This window comes from Macaca mulatta, chromosome 2 (genome assembly GCF_049350105.2).
Source record: "Macaca mulatta isolate MMU2019108-1 chromosome 2, T2T-MMU8v2.0, whole genome shotgun sequence".
NCBI lineage: Eukaryota > Metazoa > Chordata > Mammalia > Primates > Cercopithecidae > Macaca > Macaca mulatta.
In genome coordinates this window covers 111,483,155-111,501,866 of record NC_133407.1, presented here as the reverse complement: position 1 = coordinate 111,501,866, position 18,712 = coordinate 111,483,155, and the positions used below count along the sequence as shown (strand labels likewise).

At 47.4% G+C, this 18,712-nt stretch overlaps 1 pseudogene; it reads left to right on the top strand.

Moving 5' to 3' along the window:
• Nucleotides 1–415: 415 nt before the first annotated feature.
• On the top strand, nt 416–971 carry LOC710613 (large ribosomal subunit protein uL22 pseudogene; annotated as a pseudogene).
• Nucleotides 972–18,712: the final 17,741 nt, after the last annotated feature.

Genomic DNA, 18,712 nt, shown 5'->3' with positions numbered 1-18,712 from the left:
AATTAGCCGGGCGTGGTGATGTACACCTGTAATCCCAGCTATCTGGGAGGCTGAGGCAGGATAATTGCTTGAACTCGAGAGGTGGAGGTTGCAGTGAGCCGAGATCGCCCCATTGCACTCCAGCCTGGGTAACAGAGCGAGACTATGTCTCAATAACAACAACAAAATAATAATGATAAAAGTCAGTGCTGGGTGCATAGGATACTGAGTAACTATTTCTTTTCATGGCTTGGTTGTGAATTTCTTGGATCTCCCTCTGTGACCTTGGGCAAGTTGTGTAGCTCCTCTGAGCCTTCAGTTCCTTATCTGTCTAAGGAGAACAAATTCCAACCTCACTGTGAGAACTCAAGGGGCGATGTATGTAAAACTTTCAATTCGAAGTTCTCATGAGTTCTCCCAGCAGCCACCACTCTTCCTCTTTCCTTAAGCAGCCTGAGGTAATCTGTGAAAATGGTTCGCTATTCACTTGACCCAGAGAACCCCACAAAATCATGCAAATCAAGAGGTTCCAATCTTCGTGTTCACTTTAAGAACACTCGTGAAACTGCCCAGGCCATCACGGGTATGTATATATGAAAAGCCACGGAGTATCATTCCGACGTTACAATGGTGGGGTTGGCAGGTGCGCCCAGGCCAAGCAGTGGGGCTGGACACAAGGTCAGTGGCCCAAAAAGAGTGCTGAATTTTTGCTGCACATGCTTAAAAATGCAGGGAGTAATGCTGAACTTAAGGGTTTCCATGTAGATTCTCTGGTCATTGAAGATATCCAAGTGAACAAAGCACCTAAGATGCGCTACCGGACCTACAGAGCTCGTGGTCAGATTAACCCACACATTAGCTCTCCCTGCCACATCGAGATGGTCCTTACTGAAAAGGAACAGATTGTTCCTAAACCAGAAGAGGAGGTTGCCCAGAAGAAAAAGATATCCCAGAAGAAACTGAAGAAACAAAAACTTATGGCACAGGAGTAAATTCAGCATTAAAATAAATGCAATTAAAAGGCGGGGGGGGGGGACTTTGAATCCCTAGAACTCAATAAGACTGAGAGAAAGGGAAGGTGTAGAGGTAAGCTGGGTGCCTGGTGCTCAGACCCCGGGCTGGGGGCTTCCACAAGGCAGTCTGTTGTTCTTTATCACAACCCAGGGAAGTGGTAACTGTCACTCCTTTCACAAGCCCACCCCTAAGGTTCAGAGGCCTTTACCTGTCAGTAGAGCTCTTTCATGTCCCAGCCAGGAGCTGGAGCTGGACACTGCAGTGACACCCTTGACAGAGGAGGAAGGAGGTAAGACAGGCAGACAGATAGAACAGAGGAGGGTCTCCAAGATCACAAAGACACCGCGAGTCAAGGGGTAAATGAATATTTGAGAGAGGACCTAGAAGGCCAGTTGCAAGAAGACCGGATTAAGGAAGTCTTGAGACCAGGAGCAGTGGCTCACGCCTATAATTCCAGCATTCTGGGAGGCCAAAGAGGGAGGATCACTTGAGCCCAGGAGTTCAAGACGAGCCAGGGCAACAGAGGGAGACTCCATCTCTACAAAAGTGAAAAAAAAAATTAGCCAGGTGTGGTGGTGCCCGACTGTGGTCCCAGCTACTTGGGAGGCTGAGGTGGGAGGATCGCTTTAGCTCAGGAGGCTGCAGTGAGCTGTGATTGTGCCACTGCATTCCAGCCTAGGTTACAGAGTGAAACTCTGTCTCAAAAAAAAAAAAAAAAAAAAAAAAAAGCTTTGAACCTGAAAGGAAGCCTGGAAAACAATCATACCAACACAACCAATTAACAAATGAGGAGCCTGGGGCACAGAGAGGGAAAGTGGCAAAAGCAGGGTTAGAAACCAAGTTTCCTGACTCCTAGTGTGTTCATTCTGGAGTTGCATCCTCTGGGTGGTGACTGAGGGCCAGAAGGAAGGTCCATGGACAGCCTACAGCTTCAAACAGAAAAGAAAGTCTTTAGGGAGGTCAGAGTTCCCAGAAAACTGGGAATTGGGACAAACTGAAAACTGGATTATCTTGCTGACCTGCCTCTGGGAAGGTCATGTCATAACCATTTTTCTTTGTCTTTTCTTTTTTCTTTTTTTGGGAGGATGGAGTCTCACTCTTGTTGCCCAGGCTGGAGTGCAATGGCATGATCTCAGCTCACTGCAACCTCCGCCTCCCGGGTTCAAGGGATTCTCCTGACTCAGCCTCCTCAGTAGCTGGGATTACAAGCGTGCACCACCACGCCCAACAAATTTTTGTATTTTTAGTAGAGACGGGGTTTCACCATGCTGGCCAGGCTGGTTACGAACTCCTGACCTCATGTAATTTGCTCGCCTCGGCCTCCCAAAGTGCTGGGATTACAGGAGTGAGCCACTGCGCCCGGCCGTCATAACCATTTTTCTGTTACAAAAGTTGCACGGATTATCAGTTTGCTAACGAAAACAATAGAAAACTTTGACCAACAGCCTTGCTGTTCCTTCCTACAACTGGCTGTCTCCCCCTGCCTGCTCTGCCCTGTCAGATGATCCTTTCCAGAGCAAGCCTCCGCCCATCTCACACACACCCTGCTCGGCAGCTCCCTGTTGTTTCTTTCCTTTTCTTTCTTTCTTTTTTTTTTTTTTTAAATAAAAATAAAGAGAGGGTCTTGCTGTGTTGCCCAGGCTGGTCTCTAATTCCTGGGCTCAAGCAATCCTCCCACCTCAGCCTCCCAACGTGCTGGGATTATAGGCGTGAGCCATTGTGCTTGGTCCCCATTGGCTTTTTTCTTTCTTTCTATGTTTTTTTTTTTTTTTTTTTTTGAGACGGAGTCTGGCTCTGTCGCCCAGGCTGGAGTGCAGTGGCGCGATCTCGGCTCACTGCAAGCTCCGCCTCCCGGGTTCACGCCATTCTCCTGCCTCAGCCTCCCGAGTAGCTGGGACTACAGGCGCCCACAACCGCGCCCGGCTAATTTTTTGTATTTTTAGTAGAGACGGGGTTTCACCGTGGTCTCGATCTCCTGACCTTGTGATCCGCCCGCCTCGGCCTCCCAAAGTGCTGGGATTACAGGCGTGAGCCACCGCCCGGCTTTTTTTTTTTTTTTTTTTTTTTTTTGAGACAGACTCTGTTGCCAGGCTGCAGTGCAGTGGTGCGATCTCAGCTCACTGCAACCTCCGCCTCCCAGGTTCAAGGGATTCTTGTGCCTCACCCGCCCAAGCAGCTGGGATTACAGGCACATGACACCATGCCTGGCTAATTTTTGTATTGAGACAAGGTTTCGCCAGATTGGACAGGCTGGTCTCAAACTCCTGTCCTCAAGTGATCCACCTGCCTCGGCCTCCCAAAGTGCTAGGATTACAGGCGTGAGCCACTGCCCCGGTCCCCATTGTTGACTGAGTCAAAACTAGATGCTCCTGTCTGTCTTTCATGCTGTCCTGGCCTGGGCACAGTTCAGCTTGTCAGCTTTCTCCCCTGCCGCTCTGCACCCGAGAGTCCCTGCTGATTTGCAGCTTCCCAAATGGGCCTTGCATTCTCATGTTGCCCTGGTTATTATCTAATGAAATGCCCCTTTTCCACTTTCTTTCTTCCTCTGCCTTTAAAAGTTTGTCTTTCAGCCCCAGTTCCTTGGACTCCTCCACTATAGGATTCTTTTTAACCCTCACTGCCACCTGTCCCAGCAGAAATGATCATGTTCTCTTCTGTGCTCCCTCAGTGGGCTGGTTATTTCTCCCTCTTTTTTTTGAGACAGAGTCTCGCTCTGTCGCCTAAGTGCAGTGGCGCGATCTCGACCCACTACAACATCTTCCTGCTGGGTTCAAGTGATTTTCCTGCCTCAGCCTCCTGAGTAGCTGGGATTACACGTGCACGCCATGCCCAGCTAATCTTTGTACTTTTAGTAGAGACAGGTTTTGCCATGTTGGCCAGGCTGGTCTCAAACTCCTGACCTCAAGTGATCCACTTGCCTTGGCCTCCCAAAGTGTTGAGATTATAGGTGTGAGCCACCACACCCAGTCAAACTGGTTATTTCTCTATGTACCACTCATGAAAGTCCAATTTGAACTATACAGCATTGCGTGTGAATGTCTTTCCTTCTCAACATCTTATAAAGAAACATTTCAAATATACAGCAAAGTTGAAGAAATTTTAAAGTTAACCCCATATCTCTGGAACTTTGTTTTCACTATTAAAACTTTTTTTTTTTCTTTTTTTGAGACGGAGTCTCGCTCCGTCGCCCAGGCTGGCGCGCAGTGGCACAATCTCGGCTCACTGCAAGCTCCACCTCCCGGGTTCACGCCATTCTCCTGCCTCAGCCTCCCGAGTAACTGGGACTACAGGCGCCCGCCACAATGCCTGGCTAATTTTTTTGTATTTTTTTTTAGTAGATATGGGGTTTCACCGTGTTAGCTAGGATGTTCTCCATCTCCTGACCTCGTGATCCGCCTGCCTCAGCCTCCCAAAGTGCTGGGATTACAGGCATGAGCCACCATGCCCGGCCTATTCACACTTTATCAAACTTGTTTTATTGTTATTTATTTATTTATTTATTTTATTTATTTATTTTTTTAAGACAGGGTCTCACTCTGTTGCCCAGGTTGGAGTGCAGTGGTGTGATCTCAGCTCACTGCAACCTCCGCCTCTAGGGTTCAAGAGATTTTCATGCCTCAGCCTCCTGAGTAGCTGGGATTACCAGCGTGTACCACCATGCCCAGCTAATCTTTGTATTTTTAATAGAGATGGGGTTTCACTATGTTGGCCAGGATGTTCTCAAACTCCCGACCACGGGTCATCTGCCCACCTGGCCTCACAAAGTGTTGGGATTACAGGCGTGAGCCACTGCACCTGGCCTATTTACTTATTTATTTATTTTTGAGACAGGGTCTGGCTCTGTCACCCAGGCTGGAGTGAAGTGGCATGATTTTGGCTTACTGCAGCCTTGACCTCCTGGGCTTAAGTAGTTCTCTCGGCCGGGCGCGGTGGCGCAAGCCTGTAATCCCAGCACTTTGGGAGGCCAAGACGGGCGGATCACGAGGTCAGGAGATCGAGACCATCCTGGTTAACACGGTGAAACCCCGTCTCTACTAAAAATACAAAAAACTAGCCGGGCGAGGTGGCGGGCGCCTGCAGTCCCAGCTACTCGGGAGGCTGAGGCAGGAGAATGGCGGGAACCCGGGAGGCGGAGCTTGCAGTGAGCTGAGATCTGGCCACTGCACTCCAGCCTGGGCGACAGAGCGAGACTCCGTCTCAAAAAAAAAAAAAGTAGTTCTCTCATCTCAGCCTCCCAAGTAGCTAGGACTAACAGGGGCATCCCAGCTAATTTTTAAATTTTTTGTGGAGACGAGGTCTCACTATGTTACCCAGGCTGGTTTCACACTCATAGACTCAAGGGGTCCTCCTGTCTTAGACTCCCAAAGTGCTGGGATTACATAATGTACATATCAAAAATGCATTACTTCCCAGAACAGGGGTTAATCAGAAGACAACATGGCCAGTTAGTCTCCACACAATGAAATAAACAAATCTTGGCTGGGTGCGGTGGCTCATGCCTGTAATTCCAGCACTTTGGGAGGCCAAGGCCGGTGGATCACCTAAGGTCAGGAGTTCAAGACCAGCCTGGCCAATGTGGTGAACTCCTGTCTCTACTAAAAAAAAATAAAAATACAAAAATTAGCTGGGCATGGTGGGCACCTGTAATCCCAGCTACTCAGGAGGCTGAGGCAGGAGAATCGCTTTAACCCGGGAGGCGGAGGTTGCGGTGAGCCGAGATCTTGACACTGCATTCTAGCCTGGACAACAGAGTGAGACTCTGTCTCAAAAATAAATAAATAAATAAAAAATAGGCCGGGCGCAGTGGCTCACGCCTGTAATCCCAGCACTTTGGGAGGCCGAGGCAGGTGTGTTAGGAATAACGCTCAAAATCCTAAGGAAATTGAACACTTGAACAAAGGATTCTTAGCAAAGCAATTTTACTTCTCTGCAGAGGAGTGCCTCCTTGACCAGTTGCCATGAGAGCACACCTGAACAAAGGGGCACAAGAGCCTTTATTCCTGACACAAGTCCTGCACCTGTACCCTTTCCTCATTGGCCAGGGTTGGGTCGTACAATCTAAACTAATCCTGGTTGGCTAAACTATTTGAACTATACAGCATTGCGTGTGAATGTCTTTCCTTCTCAACATCTTATAAAGAAACATTTCAAATATACAGCAAAGTTGAAGAAATTTTAAAGTTAACCCCATATCTCTGGAACTTTGTTTTCACTATTAAAACTTTTTTTTTTTTTCTTTTTTTGAGACGGAGTCTCGCTCTGTCGCCCAGGCTGGCGCGCAGTGGCACAATCTCGGCTCACTGCAAGCTCCACCTCCCGGGTTCATTTGATTTTTTTAGATAGGGTGGGCACATAAAAGAAAGTGGAGAGGAAGGGGAACCTGTGTCTGTAATGAGCTAGAAAGTCCTCTTTCCAAACAAGGAAAGGAATGTGAGCTGATACTGATTAACGCCTGGTACTGTGGTGTACCTGGGCATCTAACAAAGGCAAAACGGAAAAAAGGAGAAAACGGAGAAAAAAAAAAGGGTGGGGTACTATGAATTAAAGAATAAAAGATTGATCAGGTTATTTCAAGAGAAACCTCATCATAGCCCACAGGTGGATCACTTGAGGCCAGGAGTTTGAGACCAGCCAGACCAACATGGTGAAACCTCGTCTCTACTAAAAATACAAAACTAGCCAGATGTGGTGGTACATGCCTGTAATCCCAGCTACTATGGAGACTGAGGCAGGGGAATCACTTGAACCTAGGAGGCAGAGGTTGCATTGAGCTGAGATCGCACTATTGCATTCTAGCCTGGGCAACAAAAGCAAAACTCCATCTCAAAAAAAAAAAAAAAAAAAGCCATGGGTGGTGGCTCACGCCTGTAATCCCAACACTTTGGGAGGCCAAGGTGTGTGGATCACCTGAGGTCAGGAGTTTCAGACTAGTCTGGCCAACATGGTGAAACCCCGTCTCTACTAAAAATACAAAAATTTGCTTGGCGTGGTGGCGTGCACCTGTAATCCCAGCTACTGGGGAGGCCGAAGCAGGAGAATCACTTGAACCCAGGAGTCGGAAGTTGTAGTGAGCCAAGATCGCACCACTGCACTCCAACCTGGGCGACAAGAGCAAAACTCCATCTCAAGAAAAGAAAAAAAGAAAAAGAAAAAGAAAAAACCAAATTTTAAGGGTACTGTCAAAGAAAAGAGTCAAACTCGGTAAAATATTTGATGAGATTTATTCTGAGCCAAATATGAGTGACCATGGCCCGTGACAGAGCCCCAGGAGAACATGTGCCCAAGGTGGTGTTTGAAATACTTGTTTCCCATTGCCATAAAGAAATAGCACTTGAACATAAATTTAATTTCCTTAGTAAGGCCATTTTTACTTCCTGCAGAAAGGGTACTAGCAGTTTTGCCACAAGAATACACTGAACAGGCCGGGCGCGGTGGCTCACGCCTGTAATCCCAGCACTTTGGGAGGCCAAGGTGGGCGGATCACAAGGTTAGGAGTTCGAGACCAGCCTGGCCAACATGGTGAAACCCCGTCACTACTAAAAATACAAAAAAAAAAAAAAAAAGAATACACTGAACAAAGGAGACAGGGACATTTATAACCTGACACGTCCATCCTACTGCTGTGTCCGGTTTCCATTGGCTGGAATGGGACCTCACATTCTGTATTTGTCCCGATTGGCTAGCAACTTAGAACTTTTTTTTTTTTTTTTTTTTTTTTTTGAGACGGAGTCTCGCTCTGTCACCCAGGCTGGAGTGCGGTGGCCGGATCTCAGCTCACTGCAAGCTCCGCCTCCCGGGTTCATGCCATTCTCCTGCCTCAGCCTCCCGAGTAGCTGGGACTACAGGCGCCCGCCACCTCGCCCGGCTAGTTTTTTGTATTTTTTAGTAGAGACGGGGTTTCACCGTGTTAGCCAGGATGGTCTCGATCTCCTGACCTCGTGATCCACCCGTCTCGGCCTCCCAAAGTGCTGGGATTACAGGCGTGAGCCACCGCGCCCGGCAACTTAGAACTTTTTAAAAGAGGCAAAGGTAGAGGAGAACAAACGAAGGAGAAAGTAACTTGTGGAATGCTGAGAAAGGTAAAAACACCTTGGAAGCTAAAAACATAAAGTACATTGATTTCTTTATCACAGCTAGCAGATATTTAAGAATCTTAGCACAGGTCTTTGAATAAATTTTGCTTCTAAGAGAAGTTACTATTTATTCCTAATTAAATGGGGAGGAAAGTCTTTGAAGAGGAACCTTTAGTTTTTACAGTGGTCAGGCCACAGACTGGTTTTATACATTTTAGGGAGACAGAGACGTCATTCAGTACCTGTAAGATGTAAATTGGTTTGGTCTGGAAAGGCAGGACATCTTCAAGTAGGTGGTGTTTCCAAGTCCAGGTCATAAATGGACTTCAAAGAGTCTCTGATTTGCCATTGGTTAAAAGAGTTTGAGAGTTTATCTAAAGACCCGAAATCAATAGAAGGGAGTCTCCGTGTTAAGATAAGGGGTTGTGGAGACCAAGGTTCTTACTATGCAGATAAAGCTTCCAGGTAGCAGGCTTCAGAGAGAATAGACTGTAAATGTTTCTTATCAGACTTAGTCTGTTTTATCAGTCTTTTTCTCTTTTTCCTTTTTAAGACAGTGTTTCACTCTGTTGCCCAGGCTGGAGCAGTGGCACAATCTCAGCTCACTGCAACCTCTGCCTCTGGGGTTCAAGAGATCCTCCTACAGCCTTCTGAGTAGCTGGAACTACAGGAGTCTGCCACCATATCTATTTTTTTTTTTTTTTTTTTTTTTTTTTTGCTGTTTTTTTTTAAAGTCAGGTCTCACTCTGTTGCCCAGGCTGGAGTGCAGTGGTGTGATCACAGCTCACTACAGCCTTGACTTCCTGAACTCAAGCAATCCTACCACCCCAGCCTCCTGGACCGCTGGGACTATAGGTATGCCACCAAGCCTGGCTAATTTTTGCATTTTTTGTAGAGACGAGGTATTGCTATATTGCTCAGGCTGGTCTCAGTAGCATAAGAAATACACTCATCTCTGGCCGGGCGCGGTGGCTCAAGCCTGTAATCCCAGCACTTTGGGAGGCCGAGACGGGTGGATCACGAGGTCAGGAGATCGAGACCATCCTGGCTAACACAGTGAAACCCCGTCTCTACTAAAAAATACAAAAAAACTAGCCGGGCGAGGTGGCGGGCGCCTGTAATCCCAGCTACTCAGGAGGCTGAGGCAGGAGAATCACTTGAACCCGGGAGGTGGAGGTTGCAGTGAGCCGAGATCGCGCCACTGCACTCCAGCCTGGCGACAGAGCAAGACTCTGTCTCAGAAAAACAACAACAACAACAACAACAACAACACACAGAAAAATTAGCTTGGCGTGGCACACATGCAGTCCCAGCTACTTGGGAGGCTGAGGTGGGAGAATTGCCTGAGCCTGGGAGGTCGAGGCTACAGTGAACCGTGATGGCACCACTACATTCTGGGTGACAGAGAGAGACCCTGCCTCAAAACAATAAATAAATAAAAAGGAATCCTTACGTAGGGTTTAAAAACATAGTTACAGTCTCTTGCTTAGGAATCCTTTCTGCCTCCAGCTTTTGGAATTGTGGTCCTAAGCCTAGGACCACTGCATAAGGTAGGGGAAGATTTTTGAGATGATGTGGGGAAGAAAGAAAAAAAAAGGTATAGTCATTATGTCAGCATAATGCTTCTTTGGCAAGAATTGCATAGTCATACCAGCCTGCTCCCTGGCCCCTTCTCTCCAGATCCACTAGAAACACAGAGGAAAATCTAATGGGTCATCCTTTAGTCTCATGCATGTTAAGTGTGAGCACACACTCATGAATGCATGTAAACCAGCCCTTCATGCTTTTATCTCTTCCAGTTTTAGACAATCAATGCTTTTTTTTTTTTTTTTTTTTGAGAGGGAGTCTCGCTCTGTCGCCCAGGCTGGGATGCAGTGGCCGGATCTCAGCTCACTGCAAGCTCCGCCTCCCGGGTTTACGCCATTCTCCTGCCTCAGCCTCCCGAGTAGCTGGGACTACAGGCGCCCACCACCTCGCCAGGCTAGTTATTTTTTGTATTTTTTAGTTGAGATGGGGTTTCACCTTGTTAGCCAGGATGGTCTCGATCTCCTGACCTCGTGATCCGCCCGTCTCGGCCTCCCAAAGTGCTGGGATTACAGGCTTGAGCCACCGCGCCCGGCCTTTTTTTTTTTTGATAGCCAAAAGCAGATTTGTTATTTGTAGTTTAGTCTTAAAAAAATAAAAATAAAAAAATCACCCAGTGATTGTGGGGGGTCCAGGAAAACTTGTCCTAATAATGACAACGTGGAGGTGAAGAGCTGACTGGGCAGCTGAGCAGTGGGACTTTGTTTGACAGGCTGCTTCTCCTGTGCCTGGTCATGGTTTTCATATAAGAAGAATGTTCCTGACCCTGCTAGGGTTTTTCATGGCCACGAACTCACAGTCCTTTTCTGAAATTTCAACCTGTTCCATTTGAGAGAGTACAATTCCCTCATCAAGTCCTCCCCCTCCCACTGCTCTTCCTTCAGCTTCTAGCAGCAGTGCTGGGCAGTGGGGTTGATGGGGTGAGCTTCTGCATTGAAGATGTCCCCCCAGCCCCCAGGACGCATTCCCCATAGTAAGTGATCACTGTGGGTGGAGCCATTGCTATAGATGGGATGAAGTGGACAACCAATGTTTTACTTGCCTATTTCACTTCTCTGTCAAATTATTGCTTTTTTTTTTTTTTGAGACAGGGTCTCTGTTGTCCAAGCTGGAGTGCAGTGGTGTGATCAACTGCTCACTGCAGCCTCAACCTCCTGGGTTCAAGAGATCCTCCTAATTCAGCCTCCTGAGTAGCCAGGACTACATGTATGCACCACCACGCCCGGCTAATTTTTGTATCTTTTGTGGAGATGCAGTCTCACTGTGTTGCCCAGGCTGCTCTCGGACTCCTCCTGGCCTCCAGTGATCTGCCGTCTCGGCCTCCCCAAGTGCTGGGATTACAGATGTGAGCCACTATGCCTGGCCAGTGGCTTCTTTTTTCTTTTTTTCTCAGCTGTGTGAAATCTTCCACAACAGAGGAGGTTGGTTTATAGGTAGAGAAAGGCTGATGAAAACAGAAACAAAGTATGAAAAGCAGATTCATCATTTCCAAGTTACTTTCTTTGTAAGATGGGTACAGGAAAACAGAATAAAAAAATAACTGATTGGTTGATGTCAGTTACTTTTTTGTAAGGATTAAAAGAGGAGGCTGTGCACGGTGGCTCACGCCTGTAATCCCAGCACTTTGGGAGGCCAAAGTGGGTGGGTCAATTGAGTTCAGGAGTTCGAGACCAGCCTAGCCAACATAGTGAAACCCCATCTCCACTAAAAATAGAAAAAAAAAAATTAGCTGGGCATGGTGGCGCATGCCAGTCCCAGCTACTTGGGAGGCTGAGGCACAAGAATCACTTGAACCTGGGAGGCAGAGGTAACAGTGAGCTAAGATGGCACCACTGCACTCCAGCCTGGGCGACAGAGCAAATCTCTGTCTCAAAACAAACAAACAGGCTGGGCGCGGTGGCTCATACCTGTAATCCCAGCACTTTGGGAGGCTGAGGCGGGCTGATTACTTGAGGCCAGGAGTTCAAGACTGGCCTGGACAACATGGTGAAACCCTGTCTCTACTAAAAATACCAAAAGTTAACTGAAGTTAGTCACAGTGGCTCATGCCTGTAATCCCAGCACTTTGGGAGGCCGAGGCAGGTGGATCACCTGAGGTCAGGAGTTTGAGACCAGCCTGGCCAACATGGTGAAACCCCGTCTCTACTAAAAATACAAAAAATTAGCTGGGCATGGTGGTGCACGCTGTAGCCCCAGCTACTCAGGAGGCTGAGGCACGAGAATCGCTTGAACCTGGAAGGAAGTGGTTCCAGTGAGCTGAGATCGTGCCACTGCACTCCAGCCTGGGCAACAGAGTGAGGCTGTGTCTCAAAAACAAAACAAAAAACACATACAGAGGGAACTTCATCATCATGTCAAATAAAACTGACCTGTTTGGGAATTTGTCTATTATCTCTCATTCTTCTGATTTGTCAGAGGTCAGGTAAACAGCTTGGTTTCTTAACATGTAATTTTAGAATTAAATGTAACATGTAATTAGAATTAATTTTAGAATTAAAATTAACATGTAATTTTAGAATGAGTAATTCCATTTTAGTGTTTTTTTCTTTTCTTTTTTTTTTTTTTTTTTGCCCTTTTGTTGCCAGGTTGGAGTGTAGTGGCATGATGTTGGCTCACTGACACCTCCGTCTCCCGGGTTCAAGCAATTCTCCTGTCTCAGCTTCCCAAGTAGCTGGGACTACAGGCACCCGCTACCATGCCCAGCTAATTTTTGTATTTTTAGTAGTGATGAGGTTTCACCATATTGGTCAGGCTGGTCTCGAACTCCTGACCTCAGGTGATCTGCCCTCCTCGGCCTCCCAAAGCTATGGGAGTACAGGTGTGAGCCACCTCGCCCGGCCAATTTTAGTTTTTAGTCTGGTCTATTGGGGTCTAGTGCAGGAGCTTTGTCCAAAACAATGGCTAACGTAGTGTTTTTATTAGCATCTGAAAGACTCATGAGGGGAATCTTAGACTGTACATTTGATAAGGCTTCCTGGCTTGTCTTTCCCTTTTGCAGCAATATAGTTATTTTAGGGGGCCGGGGTTCCCATTAAAGGGCTCTTAGCAATATTAAGTGAGCTAATATGTCAGTTATCCTAAAGTCAGTCCCATATGGCTTGCATATGAAGTACATCGGCTGCTTCATCTGAGTGTTCTATTTGGCATTTGTAGGTGGAGCCAGGCAGTCCCCATTTGCAGGGTAAACAGACCTTACCGTGACTTTTATCCAGTCCACCAGGCTGGCTGTTCCCTTGGGAATGACCTCCTATGTGTCTGTGTCTCATAGAGCCATCTGTGATTGTTCCATAGTGAGCTGTGGGTCCTGTATCAACCCAAACATGCTCTTTCACTCTGCAGCACTTCAAACCAAAGATACTGCTCCTAAATTAATTGCTCTCAAAATCCATTTTAGTAAAGCCTCCTCAGGAACCTGATGATACCAATCTGCAAAATGAAACACTTCCTTCATACTATACCTCTAGTTTTCACAGTATCTTGGTTTTGCTGCTTCCCTGCATTGACTGCCTTTTTGATAACCACAGGTCTTAGAGGTACTTTCTGTTGTCTCTCTATAATTTTTCCCTTCTTGGGGAGGCTTCGTGGCTTGTGGCCAAAGCTCAGACTAACTGAAAGCTGAGCTTAGTCTAGCATCAAGAGTGACCCAGAACTCTCTTTTACTTTCATTTTTAGCTATTGCATATAACAGTAAACAAGGAATTGAAATTTTGTGTTTTTTTTCTTATTAGTTGCATTTCTTTTTTGTTTTGAGACATCGTCTCATTCTGTCACCCAGGCTGGAGTGCAGTGGCGCAATCTGGGCTCACTTCAATCTCCACCTCCCAGGCTTAAGTAAACCTTCCACTTTAGCCTCCCAAGTAGCTGGGACTATAGGCACGCACTACCATGCCCAGCTAATTTCTGTATTTTCCTCGTCGTTGTCGTTGTTGTTTTGAGACAGAGTTTCACTCTCGTTGCCCAGGCTGGAGTGCAATGGCACGGTCTCGGCCCAAACTACATGTTTCCATGAGCAGGGCTGGTGTAGCAAATCCCACTTCTGACACGACACATGACATTATAGGTGTGCGAACAAACAAAAACAACCAAGTGATTTTTCCTATTCTCTCTTTTTTTTTTTTGAGACGGAGTCTAGCGCTGTCACCCAGGCTGGAGTGCAGTGGCCGGATCTCAGCTCACTGCAAGCTCCGCCTCCCGGGTTCACGCCATTCTCCTGCCTCAGCCTCCCGAGTAGCTGGGACTACAGGCGCCCGCCACCTCGCCCGGCTAGTTTTTTGTATTTTTTAGTAGAGACGGGGTTTCACCGTGTTAACCAGGATGGTCTCGATCTCCCGACCTCGTGATCCGCCCGTCTCGGCCTCCCAAAGTGCTGGGATTACAGGCTTGAGCCACCGCGCCCGGCGATTTTTCCTATTCTCTTACTCAGCAGTCAACAATACTTCTTTTTTTTTTTTTTTTTTTTTTTTTTGAGACGGAGTCTTGCTCTGTGCCCCAGGCTGGAGTGCAGTGGCGCGATCTCGGCTCACTGCAAGCTCCGCCCCCCCGGGTTCACGCCATTCTCCTGCCTCAGCCTCCTGAGTAGCTGGGACTACAGGCGCCCGCCACCTCGCCCGGCTAATTTTCTTGTATTTTTAGTAGAGACGGGGTTTCACCGGGTTAGCCAGGATGGTCTCGATCTCCTGACCTCGTGATCCGCCCGTCTAGGCCTCCCAAAGTGCTAGGATTACAGGCTTGAGCCACCGTGCCCGGCCTCAACAATACTTCTGTGACCAGTGTGTGGGGGTTTTTCCCCACACACCAAGCAAGTAGTCCTTCGGCTGTGGACACCAGCTGGATATCCTCCAATTCAGTTTAATTCTGGTACTATCTACCCAGAGAGAGAGTCAGATCCCAAATGTTGAAGGCTTCGCCACACAAGATCGCCCCCCGACCCAACTTCCAATGCCGTTGGCAAAGTCCAGGTTTTTTTAACCTGTGTTCAGACAGACTGGTTATAAATTGAAGTTCCTTGGGTTCAACTAATTTGCTAGAGAGGCTAACAGAACCCAGAGAAACACATTTACTGATTTATTATACAGTTTAATACAAAGAACACAGATGAAGAGATGCATAGGGTGAGGTATGGAGGGAGGGGCGCAAAGCTTCCATGCCCTCTCCAAGCGTGTCACCTTCCTGCAACCTCCAAGTGTTTAGCTATCCAGAAGCTCATTCAGATTCTGGTTTTTATTGTTTGTTTTTGAGACAGGTTTTTGCTCTGTCGCTGATATGGTTTGGCTGTGTCCCCACTCAAATCTCATCTTGATTTCCTACATGCTGTGGCAGGGACTGGTAAGAGGTAATTGAATCATGGGGGCAAGTCTTTCCCATGCTGTTCTCGTGATAGTGAATAAGTCTCATGAGATCTGATGGCTTTATAAGTCAGGGTTTCCCTGCACAACTCTCTTTGCCTGCCACCATCCATCTAAGACATGACTTGCTCCTCCTTGCTTTCTGTCATGATTGTGAGGCTCCCCCAGCCATGTGGAACTGTAAGTCCATTAAACCTCTTTTTCTTCCCAGTCTCAGATATGTCTTTATCAACAGTGTGAAAACAGACTAATACAGTTGCCCAGGCTGGAGTGCAGTGGAGTGCACAACTCATTGCAGCCTCAACCTCCCAGCCTCAAGCAATCCTCCTACCTCAGCCACCTGAGTAGCTGGGACTATAGCTGCACACCACCACACACCTGGCTAATTTTTTTTTTTTTTTTTTTTTTTTGAGACAGAGTTTTGCTCTTGTCGCCCAGGTTGGAGTGCAATGGCACGATCTCGGCTCACTGCAACCTCTGCCTCCTGGGCTCAAGCAATTCTCCTGCCTCAGCCTCCTGAGTAGCTGGGATTACAGGCATGCACCACCACGCCTGGCTATTTTTTATATTTTCAATAGATATGGTGTTTCACCATGTTGACCAGGCTGGTCTTGAACTCCTGACCTCAGGTCATCTACCCTCCTTGGCCTCCCAGAGTGTTGGGATTACAGGCGTGAGCCACTGCGCCCAGCCTAATTTTTTTCAGATTTATTTATTTATTTATTTTGTAGAGACAGGGTCTCGTCATGTTGCCCAGGCTAGTCTTGAATTTCTGGGCTCCAGCGATCTGCCCATCTCGGCCTCTCAAAGCGCTAGGATTACAGGTGTGAGCCACTGTGCCTGGCCTCATTTGGGTTTTTAATGGAGACTTCATTACATAGGCATGGTTAATTAAATAATTAACCATTGGTGATCCACTTAACTGTCAGCCTCTCTTGTCTCCCAGGAGGTTGGGGAGTGGTGCTGAAAAGTTCCAACCCTCTAATCTGCCTTGGTCTTTGCTGTTACCAGCCCCCATCCTGAAGCTACCTAGGGGCTGCCAGTCACCAAGCATCTTAATAGTGTACAAAAGATATCACTTTGAATTCCAAGAATTTTAGGAGTTGTATGCCAGAAAACTGGGATAAAGACCAAATACAGTTATACTTAGCTTAACGAGAGGGATGCGTTCTGAGAAATGTATCATTAAGCTATTTCATCATTGTGCGAACACCATAGAGTGTACTTACACATACCTAGATGATACAGCCTGTTAAATACCTAGAATACCCAGGGTATAGGATGTAGCCTATTGCTCCTACACCACAAACCTATACAGCATGTTACTGCACTGAATACTATAGGCAATTGTAACACCTGGTAAATATTTATGTATCTAAACATAGAAAAGATACAGTAAAACTACAGTATTATAATCTCTCTTTTTTTTTTTTTTGAGACTGAGTCTTGTTCTATTCCAGGCTGGAGTGCAGTGGCACAATCTCAGCTCACTGCAACCTCCACCCCCTGGGTTCAAGCAATTCTCGTGCCTCAGCTTTCCAACTAGCTGGGATTACAGGCACCTGCAGTCATGCCAGGTTAATTTTTGTATTTTTAGTAGAGACAGGGTTTCAACATGTTGGCCAGGCTGATCTTGAACTCCTGACGTCAAGTGATCCACCTGCCTTGGCCTCCGAAAGTGCTGGGATTATAGACTCAAGCCACTGTGCCTGGCCAAAAACACAGTATTATGATCTTATGGGGTAGGGCTAAGTGGCTCACACCTTGTAATCCCAGCTCTTTAGGAGGTAGAGGTGGGAGAAGCACTTGAACCAGGAGTTCAAGACCAGCCTGGACAACATAATGAGACACTCTGTCTAGGAAAAAAAAAAAAAACAATTATCTGTCTATCTATCAATCTATCTGTATATCTTATGGGACCACTGTCATGTATCCAGCTTGTTGACCAAAACATTGCATGACTATATATATTTCACAATATCATGTTTCCAGTTTGTGGCTGTTAAGAATAAAGCTGCGATAGGCCAGGTGCGGTGGCTCACGCCTGTAATCCCAGCACTTTGGGAGGCCGAGGTGGGCGGATCACGAGGTCAGGAGATCAAGACCATCCTGGCCAACACAGTGAAACCCTGTCTCTACTAAAAATGCAAAACATTAGCCGAGTGTGGCGGCGGGTGCCTGTAGTCCCAGCTACTTGGGAGGCTGAGGCAGGAGAATGGCGTGAACCTGGAAGGCAGAGCTTGCAGTGAGCCTAGATCGCCCCAATGCACTCCAGCTTGGGCAACAGAGCAAGACTCCGTCTCAAAAAAAAAAAAAAAAAGAATAAAGTTGCGGATAGGCATGGTGGCTCAAGCCTGTAATCCCAGCACTTTGGGAGGCCGAAGCAGGCGGATCACGAGGTCAGGAGTTCGAGACCAACCACCTGGCCAACATGGTGAAACCCCGTCTCTACAAAAATACAAACATTATTATCATGGTGGCGTGCGACTGTAATCCCAGCTACTCAGAAGGCTGAGGCAGGTGAATTGCTTAAACCAGGGAGGCAGAGGTTGCATTGAGCCAAGATCGTGTCACTGCACTTTAGCCTAGGTGACAGAGTGAGACTGTATCTCAAGAAGAAAGAAAAAAAAAAAAAGAATACAGTTGCTATAAGCATTGTTTTTTAAATTTTCATTTATTTATTTATTTTGAGACAGAGTCTCGCTCTGTCGCCTAGGCTGGAGTGCAGTGGCGCCATCTCGGCTCACTGCAACCTCTGCCTCCCGGGTTCAAGCAATTCTCCTGCCTCAGCCTCCCGAGTAGCTGGGACTACAGGCGTGTCCCACCACACCTGGGTAATCTTTCTGTATTTTTAGTAGAGACGGGGGTTTCGCCATATTGGCCAGGCTGGTCTCGAACTCCTGACCTTGTGATCCGTCTGCCTCAGCCTCCCAAAGTGCTGGGATTACAGGCGTGAGCCACCGCGCCTGGCCTAAATATTATTTTTTTTGAAACAGGGTCTTGCTCTGTCATCACCCAGGCTAGAGTGCTCGATGGTCTCGATCTCCCGACCTCATGATCCACCCTCCTCGGCCTCCCAAAGTGCTGGGATTACAGGCGTGAGCCACTGCACCTGGCTCTTTATTTATTTTTATTGAGATAGAGTCTCACTCTGTCACCCAGGCTGGAGTGCAGTGGTGTGATTATCACTCACTGCATCCTGGACTTGCTGGGCTCAAGTGATCTTCTCACCTTAGCCTTCCCAGTACCTGGGACTATAGGCACGTGCCACCCGTCCAGCTAAGTTTTTGATTTTTTGTAGAGAAGAGGTCTCACTATGGTGCCCAGGCTGATCTCAAACTCTTGGGTTCAAACAATTCTCCTGCCTTGGTTTCCCAAAGGGCTGGGATTACAGCTGTGAGCCACCACGTGTGATCATTCTTAAATTTTTTGTAGAGGTTAGATCTAGCTATGTTGCCCAGGCTGGTCAGAAACTCCTGACCTCAAGCAATCCTTCCACCTCAGCTTCTCAAAGTGCCAGGATTACAAGCAAGAGCCGCCACACCTGGCCTATTTAAATTTTTTTTTTTTTTTTTTTTTTTTGAGACGGAGTCTCGCTCTGTCGCCCAGGCTGGAGTGCAGTGGCGCGATCTCGGCTCACTGCAAGCTCCGCCTCCCGGGTTCACGCCATTCTCCTGCCTCAGCCTCCCGAGTAGCTGGGACTACAGGCGCCCACAA